We start from the raw sequence: 13,330 nt of genomic DNA on the forward strand, positions 1-13,330 counted from the left end.
AAGCTTGTATGTAGAAGTTATGGAGGTCCGAAAATTGTAAAATTGCCCCCCTCCCCCCTTTTTGGGGGGAAAAGTGCACCCTTTGACCACTCTTACACCTCTCTTACAAACCCATGGTTTTTGCTTACATGGCGGGTTCCTATTTGTCAAAAAGTTAAACGTTTCCATAACCTCATGGAAAATTAAAGGGCCCAAAAAGACTCCATTGAGTTCCTAATGATATGGACGAGATTGATGATGTTTCGAGAGTTTTAGTGGGCTAGAAAGAGAATCCTAGAGTGAAAATCCTAGAGAGGGAAAACTAGAGAGATCCCCTACTTTTAGGGCCAAAAGTAGACGTCATTATGAGATTTGTCTCCTTAAGCCTCAATAAAATTAGTCTTAATTTCTTAAAATTAGGGATCCTTACAGGGCCCTTTTTATGTTCAAATGCCCCCTAATGAGATGTGGGCGAAGATGAATACGAAGACGCACCACAATGAATTAATTTAATTAGTGCCTTCATCTTTTTTCATTTTTGCGACATCAACACTTTATGTATTTGCAACTTTGTATGTAATTTACAAGTAATAAAAACCATGACATTGTTGTTTTGTAAAATTTTTGGTGTTTTAAGTGTTTTTTGGTGTTTGTCTTAAAAAAAGTTTAAATTGTGTGTTTAAAAAAAAATGGAGACATAATGGGTGAGATATGTTGGGACACACGTCTCGACACAACAAACAAAGAGTATAGCCGCGTGAAGAGCGGCAAAAATATCAAAGGATCTAAAAATAGAAAAAAACATTCCCACGGCTACCAGCATGCGGCTACTACAAGTGCACAAATAACCGTGCTTATAGCTAGGCTACAGTAGCGCCTATAGCCATGTACATATCCGGGCTATCAGTAGCACGTATAGCCACGCATATAGCCATGTACTGTTTGCAAAAAAAGGGGGGACAGAATGGCTGTGTGCACGGCTATAGGTGCTACTGTAGCCCACCTATAAGAGCAGTTATTAATGCGGTTATTTGTGTGGTCGTAGCCACGTGCTGGTAGCCATGGTGGGAATGATTTTTTCCATTTTTAGATCTTTTGAAATTTCTTCGGCTCTTCACACAATTGTACTCTTTGTTTGTGGTAGTGCTTTGTCAATAGTTACTTTTACATAGAGGTTGGGTACGGAAGGCACTTTTTGTCAATAGTTACTTTTACATGGAGGTTGGATACGGAAGGCACTCTTTGTCAATAGTTACTTTTAGGTGGAGATTTGATATACGAAAGACACACTTTGTTTGAAGAGAACACTTGAATAATTTTTTTGTTACTTTTACCCAAAGTTTGGTAAAAAGTAGGACACTTGAATAATATCTTTGTTACTTTTATGCAAGGTTCCGAAAAAGATAAGTTCAACTTAGCCCAGAATTTGTTCAAATTTGTGCAAAAGCTTGCTCAAATTTGTGAAGAATCGTGTGGGGGCTTGCCTTTGCCCTTCTTCTTGCCCTTCTCGCAGGATAGATAGTGGTCACCTTTCTCACCGAATGCATCTTCGGAAAGACGAGGCATCCTCCTCCACGTTTGTGCCACTTTGATATTATGCTCTTAGCTGCTTTGTGTTGAGCTATGTCAAGGCCTGCTATAGTAGCTGCCTACACACATACTATAGGTAATCTATCATGCTCAATTTTCATGCGTGGAATCTCAATGCTCATTTTCATACTATAGGTCGGATACGGAAGGCACTCTTTGTCAATGGTTACTTTTAGGTGGAGGTTTGATTACTAAAGACGTTCTTTGTTTGAAGAGAACACCTGAATAATGTTTGTGTCACTTTTACCCAAAGTTTGGTAAAAAATAGGACTCTTGAATAATTTCTTTGTTACTTTTACACAAGGTTCAGAAAAAGATAAGTTCAACTTAGCCCAGAATTTATTCAAATTTGTGCAAAAGCTTGCTCAAATTTGTGAAGAATCGTGCGGAGGCTTGCCCCTGCCCTTCTCGCAGGATGGATGGTGGCCGCCTTTCTCACAGAATCCATCTTCGGAAAGACGAGGCATCCTCCTCCACGTTTGTGCCACTTTGATATTATGCTGTTAGCTGCTTTGTGCTGAGCTATGTCAAGGCCTGCTATAGTAGCTGCCTACACACATACTGTAGGCAATCTATCACGCTCAATTTTCATGCATGCAATCTCAATGCTCACTTTCCGTTGTATATTACCATGCTCAATATTTAGTGGAGATGAAATCGATGTGCATCGTCTACAAGCCTGGCTGCTTCTAATGGAACCTTCTTATACTGCACCATCACCGGCCATGTTGGTTAGATAGGCACTCCTCATTGATCACACTTAAGGATTGTTGTAAAATGGGCTCAATTTTTAATGTGGAGCTATTCATTCTGACACAAAACTCCCGTGCCCAATTCGAACTGTCTACGTGCAGCGGCTCCTGGAGTTCCCGTGCCAGGCAACTTGCTGCAGCTGGGTGAGAAGAAACCACTCAAAACTTTCTCTGCATGGGGCGAGAAGTATGGTCCCATCTACACAATCAAAACGGGTGCCAACACGATGGTGCTCATCAACTCACCGGAATTCGCAAAAGAGGTAAAAGCGCATCTTGCATTTTTTCTCTACTTCACAGTTAGTATAGACTGCTTGTTGGGGAGGATTGTGGTGTGGCCATATAAATGGGCCTGCCTTTGTCTCATGACATGACGGGCTATGATTACGTACTCCTCTATCTCCACGAGGAAAACGTCCAAGGCTCTCTTCATTCTCTCAGCACAGAAGACCATGGTTGCAATATCAGACTATGGTGATGAATACCACATGCTCAAGAAGCTGATGGTGACCAACCTTCCTGCTCCGATCCCACAGAAGCCTGCAGTTGTGCCAACGATTGTATTATGGTCAGTGTTCTTGTATTCAGAAAGCAAACCAACAACTACGTGAGAGGTCATCTTATCAAATGATCGACGACATGTACAGCGGGTTTAGCAAATCCAAGGGTGTCTTCAACATCAGAAATTATATCAAGAGAGCATTGTTTCGTTTCTCTATACACTTTCCACCTGGACCCCCGCTGGACCCCCGCTCAGCCGGGCTCACCTCTCTTGCCAGCTCTCGTGCCAGCTCAGCACAACCAGCCCTCTCGCCGCCTCGGATGCTCCAGACCTGCCACGCCTAGCTGTACACCTCTTTTATTTTAAAGAGGAAACCCCTCTTCTCCTCATCCTCATCCACTCGAAAGTCTGTAAACACAGTCTGCAACAACAGCTCACTTGTTGCCTGATGTTTTTGCTTAGTGAAGGAGAATCTCATGTTAGCCACTTGCTGGTTGGGGTTGTTGCTGGTAGCATTGCGTGTTGTACTTGGTCCTTGACGCTTCAAATAGGCTCTTCCTTCAAGTCTGCTTGACTACTCTCATTTGAGATGTTTTTGCGTACGTTGTTTTGCTCATGTATAATTCTCACTGAAGCTCGGTTGTGCTCATTCTTCTTTTTCTATAGGACATTTTCTGAATGTCATGATGGAGACCAAAGGTGGCAAAAAATCTAATATTTTGCAGTATGAGGCTCCCCTTGGATACACAATTGAAGATGTCCGTCGACCACATGGAGGGATTGAGAAGTTTTGTAGTGCTGCTTACTCTAATGTACGTCTTTGTGCAGCTACCAACGGTGATGAAATGGATAAATTGCGTTTAAAGCATGCTGTAATATTGTTAAGAGGTTAATGTTACTGGAAAAGCTTTTTGGGAGTTTGGTAGTATGGGGTGAGTTGTCAACTTGACAGAAAAAGTCATAACTTTGTGCAATTTGTTTGTGCAGTGCGTGAGAAAGCCATCCTGATGTCTACGTGAGGTACTCTTAGGAGCAGTCCGCCAGTTTTGCTTTGGTAGTTTAGTTGCAAGCAGTTTTTCAAGCAGGAGCTGAGGCTCTGATCCTACCACCACAACTCTCTGCCATGGCAGCAGAGCCCTTGAAAGCCAACATCACCACCTACACTTCGTGGAAGAAGTTGTCTCAGCCTCCTTCACTTGCTTATCACTCTCGTAGCCATCCTTGCCGGCTCTCTGCTGCTGTACGTCTTTCGTCTCATCGTCTCCCTCCTCTTCACAGGCCCGTCTTCTCAAAGGCCGGCCTTCTTCTTGGAACCTCCTGCAGCAGCTGCTGCAGAACGTCTTGATGATCTCGACGGAGCATCGCTTGCCCCCTCCTTGCCCCCCATGAGCTGGAGCCCGTTGCTGATCAACCTTGGTTAATACTAAGCTAGAAGGGTAGCTATTCTGATTGATCAAAGCTCGTGGGCGACGCAAAGAAGGCTTCTGCGCCCCATCAACGCACACAGATCAATCCTTGTCGATCAAATCTCATGGGGGATGTAGAGAAGGCATATTAACACGCACAGATCAATCCCCATTCGTTCGATTCGCAATCCACCGTTTGTGATGCTCGTGTGATCGCAATCAGGCCAAGGGTTTTGTCGCCATCTTTCTCGAAGAATGAAAGGACCCTAAGGGCCAGAAGCTCTCCAAGTAGACTAGCGAGTACGCATGCGCATAGCTCCATGGCTGACAAGAAGCAAAGCACCAAGGCTACCGTCTCTATTTGTTCGAGTGCTAGTCTCTGTGTGTGTAGAATGGACACTAGGAATCACCTTCAATATCCACCGTTGGGTCCTTCCAATGCTAATCATCTATAATAGACCGATAAAAAGTGTGAAAAGTTCATATATGGATATGTTCGGGTAGCCTATTTTTACTAGGATCGCTTAACATATTTTTTAAAAGGAGAAGAGTCTCTTACAAATGCAGAAACAAATTTTAGGCGGTAATCCATGAGAAGGCATGAAAAGGGTAGCTTAAAGCAACCAACTCTTGATAGCTACTTAGAGGAGACTTTGTTTTGGTGTGCTTATGGTCCTAAAGATATGTGTGGAAAGGAGATCATGGTTCCTCGCAATGGAAAGACACCAAAGACAGGGAAAGGAAGCTGTCCAGGTTGTGTAAAAGGCACTCGCATGTGTGGTTGTCAATGTCATTTCTTTGCAAAAAGATTGTATCTATTAGAAGATGTAGCTTGCATTCCCTATATTCAAATGTAGCATGTTAATGAGAATGTCACAAAAAAGAAGGCATCAAGACAACTTTGGGCCACAACCTATCCTTTGCACCATGGCTCTATTTGGTAATAAAATCATGGGTCTTTGAAATGCTTTGCAAACATTAGACTCCAATGCAAGTTCATGAGGCACATATTCAAGTTGTTTACCAAAAAAAGTGAACAATCCTAGCTATACATTGTCACGAGATGATTTCCTATCACTTAGAGACATCTTAAATATTGCTAGGAAGCATGCAAGTAGTACTCATGAGCTACATTCTAGTGATGCCCAAAGTGTTTGCATGTGGACACAACAACACACTCAAGATGTCTTCTACTATGCGAAGATGGATGCTACAAACAATAAGCCATTTGTGCTAGATATTCAAACACATTGGCAACTTGAGAGGCTCAACATACATGGCAACAATGGGGTTATATCAATGGATTCGACGTTTGGAACAAACTTTTACAAGGTACGCATGTAGTATATATGTACTTTTTTAATGCTATTTCATATGTAGAACTGTTAAGATTCTATCTCATTGAATATTTTCTATTTAGTTCCAACTCTACATTATGCTAGTATTTCATAACTATCAAAATGGAGTCCCAGTTGCGTGGATTATAACATCAAGCTCTGATACAGACACTATTGTCCAATGGCTTACAAGACTTCACAATAAAGTACTTGACTACAACAAGTCATGGGATCCAAATGCCTTTCTTGTTGATGATGCAACCGCCGAGATAAATGCCATCAGGTAAACCATGTGCATGCCCACATTATTGCTCACAAAGTATGATCTCTTTCTCTTTGTCAAACTAGCTAAAATTTTATTTCTAATTCATTGCAATCTTGAAAATAGGGTGGTATTCAACATACCAATTTATTTATGTTTATGGCACATTCGTCAAAGTTGGTTGAAGCACTTAGCCAAGAAGGTACAAGATTGGAAAGTTAGAGCTATCATGTTTAGACGCCTAGGTGCAATCATGAACATGCGTGTCCAAGGGGGAGCTTCGGAGGCCATTGCAATAGACAATATAAAAGATAGTATATTGGAGTTCTTGGCCGACTTTTCACATGAGGAGGCCTTTATTGAATACTTCCGTACTTATTGGGTTTCAAAAGTTGGTAAGTTCAACCTTCTAAGCTTATGAAGTTAAAAGTTTGATTGAAGCTTAAATACATCATTGAAACCTAATGTACTTTTTATGCTTTAGTACTCACTTGAGCCTTATCTTTTTGTAGAGATGTGGGCAAGAAGCATGAGGATGCTTCCACATGCAAATCAAGATACAAATGGAGCTATCGAGTCATATCATGCTACTTTAAAGTCTCGTTTCTTATGTGGCAAGAAGTACATATGGGGACGTAGAATTGATTGGCTTTTGCACAAACTTATGACAGCGTGTTTGTCGTATTTTTGGTATATAGACGAGGCAAAGAAGGGTGGTTTTGTTACAAATAAAGCCATAAAAAGATTGATTGAGCATTCACACTGGAAAGAGCTCAAAACATCCCAGATGGAGATGTACTATTTTTTAATGAAGGCACAAGGGTTATGGCAAAGGTAAAAAGTAAATCCTCAGGCGCCAAGATCCGTTACATTGTATATAATGCCGATTGTGATCGGGGTTGTTGTAATTGTGGATGGGCAATGAACGGCAATATGTGTAAGCATGCTACTAAAGGGTTTTAATTTAAATACTATCATTGGTAAGTGTTTGGAGTTGTATGACAATGGCCATGACACATGTATTGGCTCAAATCATATTTCTGTCATGGAGGAGACTCATAGCATTGAGAATGTAGACCATTCTCAACAAGGTACTCAAGAGCCAAATGCGAAGAAGCCTAATGCGCGACAGATTGCTATCAGTGCATTGTACACATGGTGGAAAGAAAACCAAGCTTACAAGCACATTTTGATGCCTTAATGCAAAGGTTATTAATTCAAATGCAAGAGGTGCAAGCAAGGGACGAGCATGGAGCATTGCATCCTGCTAAGAATTTTCAAATTGTACAAGATGGTTTGGGAAATTCTATACAACGAGCAAGACCATTCATTGCGCATCCTCTTGGGAGAAAAGCATATATAGAAAATAGTGCTCTTCCTTTTCCACGGCTTGTAGCTACAAAAAAACGCTCCATGCAAGTAATTTTGGATGCCAAAGCTTTGGATGGGGATGCAGAGTGATCATTGTAGCTAGTGACATGAAACACTTGGGCTTAATTTTGTTCTTCATTATGCTTATGTTAGTGCTTTTTTTCAAGTAGCTTCCTTTTAATGGATATGAACTTTTTTGAACCATGTATAGCATTGATGCATGTTGATCGAAAAGTCTTTCTTATAAAAAGCACCTTGGCGATTGTGTATTATGCCGATTGTGAATGTGGGAATGTGAACGAGACTCAATTGATTGTGTATTATGCCGATTGTGTATGTGGGCATGTGAACGAGACTTAATTGGGTATTACTAAATATTTTGTTAATCGCAATAACCTTGGCGAGCATTCATTAATTTGTGGGGACTATGTGGGCATGTGAATGCACGCTTTTGAGGCTTTTTTTTTCTCTGTTTGGAGTGTATATGATAGAGCATTGATACATTTTTTGTCTCTGTTTGAGAGAGTAGGGGAGGTAAGAGAGTTTTAATTTTTTTATTCTTTAGTTTTGGGTTGTTTTTTGGGCGGACAAAAAAAGCATTTTTTTAATGAGTTGTGGGCTTTTTTTCCTCTTTAAAATAAAAGAGGTATACAGCTAGGCATGGCAGGTTTGGAGCATCCGAGGTGGTGAGAGGGCTAGTTCTGCTGAGCTAGCTTGCTGAGCTGGCATGAGAGCTGGCAAGAGAGGTGAGCCCGGCTGAGCGGGGGTCGAGGTGGAAAGTGTTTCATGCACTCCCCCGCTACACGACAAGGGGGAGCACATGAAATATATCCCTAGCCTATCAGGTCACTTAATCATTTGTATCCAATTCTCTTATTGTTTGTATTATGATTAGACTTGTCATTTTGCCTTGAAGCACTCTGAAAAAAGGCTTTGCGTTTTGTTGAGATATTGGAGGCCTTGTCTAGGTGCTCGGTCGAGATCCCGACTTTGTGTTTGTGAAGGAATTCGACCGGAATGAACCAAGGTGGGAGATGTTTAAGGAATTGGTCATCTTGTTGTATTTGCTATCTTTTCATGTTAAGATGTTGTGACAAGCTACCGATGATAATGCGTTATGATGCAGATCATAATCAATATGTATGGGATCAACCATAGCAAGGACGTGTGGAGCAGGCCTGAGGAATGGGATCCCAAGAGGGTACTCAAAGATGAGAAGCTGGACTGGGGTTCAAGGAGTGTCGAGCCCTCCCATTTTTCGCAGGAAAGAGGATGTGTGTAGGTGTCACACAAGCCATGAACGTAATCCCCATGAACATAGCCTACTATGTGCAACACTTCAACTGGACCCTGCCACCAGAAGACTAGAGCAAGCTAGCTTCTGTGGACACTATTTTTCTGACTAACCACAAACTCCACCCATTGGAGGCCATTGCTACCCCCGCTTCTCCTGTCGGTTACGTCCTCCTAGTACCCCATAACCTCTATTATATATAGCATATCTACATTAGCCGCACCCTATGCATCACACTACATGCACACATATCATTGCTTTAGAAGACTTTTATATACCTAGCATGTTAAACTCTTCCAAGTTTGTGTCTCCTAGTGCCAAGATGGTGCTTTAGAGTTGAATTTGTACTAAAATAATTTTTTCTTGTTGGAATTTCAGTGTTCGCTAGTGTGCACACTAGTGAAATGATGGGATTGAAACTAAGACCATATTAGGGAGTTCAGGAAAATCCCAATCCCCATTTTGCAAGATCAAAAATTGGGAGCAGGGTGGACCCTTTTGAGATTTTCTCAAAACCCCCTTATGTGACATATGTTAGAAATCTCTTGAGGAGTAGGTTCTAAATCCATATTATCTGATAAGTTTGAAATTGTTATGCTGAAGATATAGCAAAAACTATATTAAAAAGAAAATTCCCAAAGTAATGGGATTTCTTGAAACTCCCTAATATGGTCTTAATTGTTAATCATCACATTTCAGTTGTTGGAATACCTTACATAAGAAAAAGAGAGAGAGAGAGGATTGTTTGTAGTTTTCTTTTGGTTTTTTTCTTCACTAGTGTCCGATCACCCATTCTGACAGGTAAGTGCCTCCCTCTTTCTTTCCCACACCCAAATTAACCCATCTGTGTGTGTGTGTGTGTGTGTGTGTGTGTGTGTGTGTGTGTCTAAAACACACATTATATAATCTCTCTCTCTCTTTCTCTCTCTCTCTCTCTCTCTCTCTCTCTCTCTCCCCACATAACATAACAAAATAAAGGTCTCTCTCTCTCTATCCCCCTCTCTCTCTCTCCACATTACATAGCAAAAAGAATCTCTCTCTCTCTCTCTCTCTCTCTCTCTCTCACACACACACACACACACACACTCACTCACTCACACACATGTGCACATACACACATTGCTCCCCCCCTCTCTCTCTCTCATAGAGCACAAAGAAAATATACACGCATAGCTCTCTTTCTCTCTCTCTCTCTCTCTCTCTCTGCCAAGAAGGGCACAAATACTTGGTGCTTTAGAGTTGAATTTGTAGTAAAATGAAATTTGCTTGTTGTGCAACTTCAGTGTCCACACTAAACTTTAGTGTCCGCTAGTGTGCACACTAATGGAATGATGGAATTGAAACTGAAGGAAGCTCTCAGAAAATACCCTCCTGTCCCTTTGCTACCCCCACGTCATGTGGATGAGGATGTAAAGTCGGGGGGATTCGATATCAAAAAAGGGTGGCAGGCTAGTGTTTTAACATCTGATAGTGTTAGGTTGTATGTACATCACGCATGCAGACATAATGGGTAGTTACTTTTATAAGGAGGTTGGATTTTAAAAAAAAATCACTCTGTCAATAGTTGGGGAAGACACTCTTTGTTTGACCAAAACACTTGAATGATTTAAATCATTAAGATCGTCCTCTTCTTCGAACAACATTAATGAGCTTGAAGGATGCGTTGGGGGGAGAGGCGTCGGCCTTCATCAGCAGCTATTTGGGCGTCAACATATCCGTCTGGGGGACTTGCCCTTACCCTAATTCGCGCAGGATGGATGGTGGCCGCCTTCCTCACAGTATCCATCTTCCGAAAGACAAGGCATCCGCCTCCAGGTTTGCGCCAGTTTAATATTATGCTCTTAGCTAGCTGCTTTGTTTTGACCCCAGTTCAAGAGCTATCTGGGCAGGCCATCTACTAGCAGCTGCCTACACACATACTGTAGCAAATCCAGCACGGGAACTCCAGGAACCGCTGCAGGTAGACAGTTCGAATTGGGCATGGGAATGTTGTGTCAACCTGCATCACCTCTATTAGCTCCACATTAAAATTGAGCCCATTCTACAGCATTAATCTTGAACTGTGAATGAGGAGTGCGTATCTAAGTCATGCCAACCAACATGGGTGATGGTGCAGTATGAGAAGGTTCCATTAGAAGCAGCCAGGCTTGTAGACGATTCACATCGATTTGATCTCCACTAAATATTGAGCGTGGTAATATACAACGGAAAGTGAGCATGGAGATTGCATGCAGGAAAATGGAGCGTGATAGATTGCCTACACAATGTGTGTAGGCAGCTACTATAGCAGGCCTTGACATAGCTCACCACAAAGCAGCTAAGAGCATAATATCAAAGTGGCACAAACCTGGAGGAGGATGCCTTGTCTTTCCAAAGATGGGTTCTGTGAGGAAGGCGGCCACCATCCATCCTGCGAGAAGGGCAAGGGCAAGTCCCCACACGGATATGTTGACGCCCAAATAGCTGCTGATGAAGGCCGACGCCTCTCCTCCCAACGCCTCCTTAAGTCCATGAATGTAGGTCGAAGAAGTGGACGATCTTAATGTTGTGGGGGTGCTTCAAAATTTTGAAAAGAAGGATTCTTCTCCTCCTCCCAAAAACTTGAGCAAGCTTTGCACAAATTTCATGAAGTTTTGGCTTAAGTAGAACCTATCTTTTGCTGAACCCTGTGGGAATCATTAAAGTGTCCTATCTTTTATTGAACATTGCTAGGTAGAACCTGTCTTTTTCTGAACCTTGCGTAAAAGAACTGCAGGAAGCCAGATCGGTTATGCAGACATTGTGTGTGCTGCAAGGAGGTCAACAGTTGCCATTGGGTGTATGTATGCACATTGAGGTCACTGGTTGTGACATTTGAGTGTAGTACAGTACCGCGCTGCAAAAAATACAGCAGTTTGTGCCAGAACAAACCAGAGTGCTGTTTCTAGTAAATTTGTGTATTTGGCAAGATGTCAAATGGCATAAACCAGATTGTTGCTGAGAAGCTTGATAAGAATAACTTCCATGCTTGGAGGTTCAGGCTCACAAATTTCCTGATGAGAAAGGGTTATTGGGAGTATATAAAAGGTGAGCATGAAGAGGCACTGGAGATACCAGAGATCAATTTGACTGCTGCAGATGTGAAAGAGTTCAAGGATTGGAACCAAGGAGCCAGAAAAGTTATGTATTGGCTCTCTATCAGTATACAGGACACCATGATTGGGCACATACAGGATGCCAAGTCCCCCAAGGAGGCGTGGGACACCTTGGTAAAACTCTATGAAATAAATACCAAGGCACGAAAGATACAGTTGAAGAATGAACTTCATACTATGGAGAAAAAGAGTATGTCTGTGTGAATGACTATGCATTGAAGATCAAGGGTATTATGGAATCCCTTGCATCTATTGGCGTTTCAGTAGATGATGATGATAAGGTGGTGGAAGTCTGTCTACGTGGTCTCGGGCCACAATACAAGGCATTCAAGACGTCTATTGAGACTCAGTAAAACATTCCCAATTTCATAAATTTGGTGTCTATGTTGATTATAGAAGAGAAGAGCTTGGGTGAAGATCAATAGCCTTCACAAAACAAAAACAGTTCAGAGCAACAGGCCTTCTACATAAGTTCAGGAAGAGGACGAGGTAGAGGAGGCCGTGGATGTGGCCAAGGAGGTGGCCGAGTAGGTAATCAAAATTATGGCCAGCAAAACAGCAACAACAACAGTCCCAAACTTCACAACAACACGTAGGTGGAAGAGGCCAATTCAGAGGCAGGGGGAGTCAAAGAGGTCGTGGAAATTAGCAAAGGCAATATAATGATACACGTAGATGCTTTTATTGTGGTAAGCCTGGACATGTGCAGGCAGATTGTTATAAGAAGCAGGTTGACATGCAAAATGGAAAATTGCAGCAAAACAACTATGCATCCTCGAGCACAAACAATGAGGATAATGAAAGGTTGTTTGTTATGCAGCATGTCGTTAATGCCTATGGTCAGATGGTTGAAAAGCAAATAGGGAAATATGTAAAGTGCCTAAGGTCAGATGGAGGGGGAGAGTACTTCTCCAATGAGTTCTCTGAATTTTTGAAGAAGAATGGTATTTGGAGGGGGAGAGTACTTCTCCAATGAGTTCTCTGAATTTTTGAAGAAGAATGGTATTTGGAGACAGTTTACATGCAGATACACTCCGCAACAAAATGGAGTTGCTGAGCAAAAAAACAGGCACATTGCTGAGCAAAAAAACAGGCACATTGCTGAGATTGTGCGAGCATTGATGGGAGAGAAGAATATGCCGCATAGCTATTGGACTGAGGCTGTTTCTATAGCAGTTTACATCATGAACAGGACTCCAATTGTAGCCATACATGATGTAACTCCAGAGGAGAGGTTTACTAGTAGAAAGCCTAATTTGTCTCATCTGGATGCATTGCATATATGCATGTGCCAGATGAGCTGAGAACTAAGCTAGATCCAAAAGCTGAAAAATGTGTGTTTATTGGGTATTACCTTGAGCAAAAGGGATATAGGTGTTATAATCCTGCCACACGTTGTCGTGCCATGGCACGTCTATGATATGAAACCGTGCATGTGAGGTCGTCAAACACACATCCAGATGCATAGGTTAAGTGCCATGACGAGTCATTATATGATGCCATGTACATATGTTCATATTGTATATGAGGTTCAATAAGACAAGCTGAGGCTGAGTCAGATTTAGGAGTTTTTGTATATGAGTATGGAGGATGATGTTTTTGCTGTTACTCAGAGTTCATGGGCAAGTTAGAAGCATCCAGATATATATGATGGCATGAGGGCATACCAATGCACAAAGGAATGCATTTATAAAGGCATGAAG

The 13,330-nt window shown here is 42.0% G+C and overlaps 1 pseudogene; it reads left to right on the plus strand.

The window, feature by feature from the left end:
- Positions 1-1,731: 1,731 nt before the first annotated feature.
- LOC147602949 (ent-kaurene oxidase-like) lies at positions 1,732-10,675 on the plus strand (annotated as a pseudogene).
- Positions 10,676-13,330: the final 2,655 nt, after the last annotated feature.

Source organism: Cibotium barometz, chromosome 65 (genome assembly GCF_041138505.1).
Source record: "Cibotium barometz isolate CiBa-2024 chromosome 65, ASM4113850v1, whole genome shotgun sequence".
NCBI lineage: Eukaryota > Viridiplantae > Streptophyta > Polypodiopsida > Cyatheales > Cibotiaceae > Cibotium > Cibotium barometz.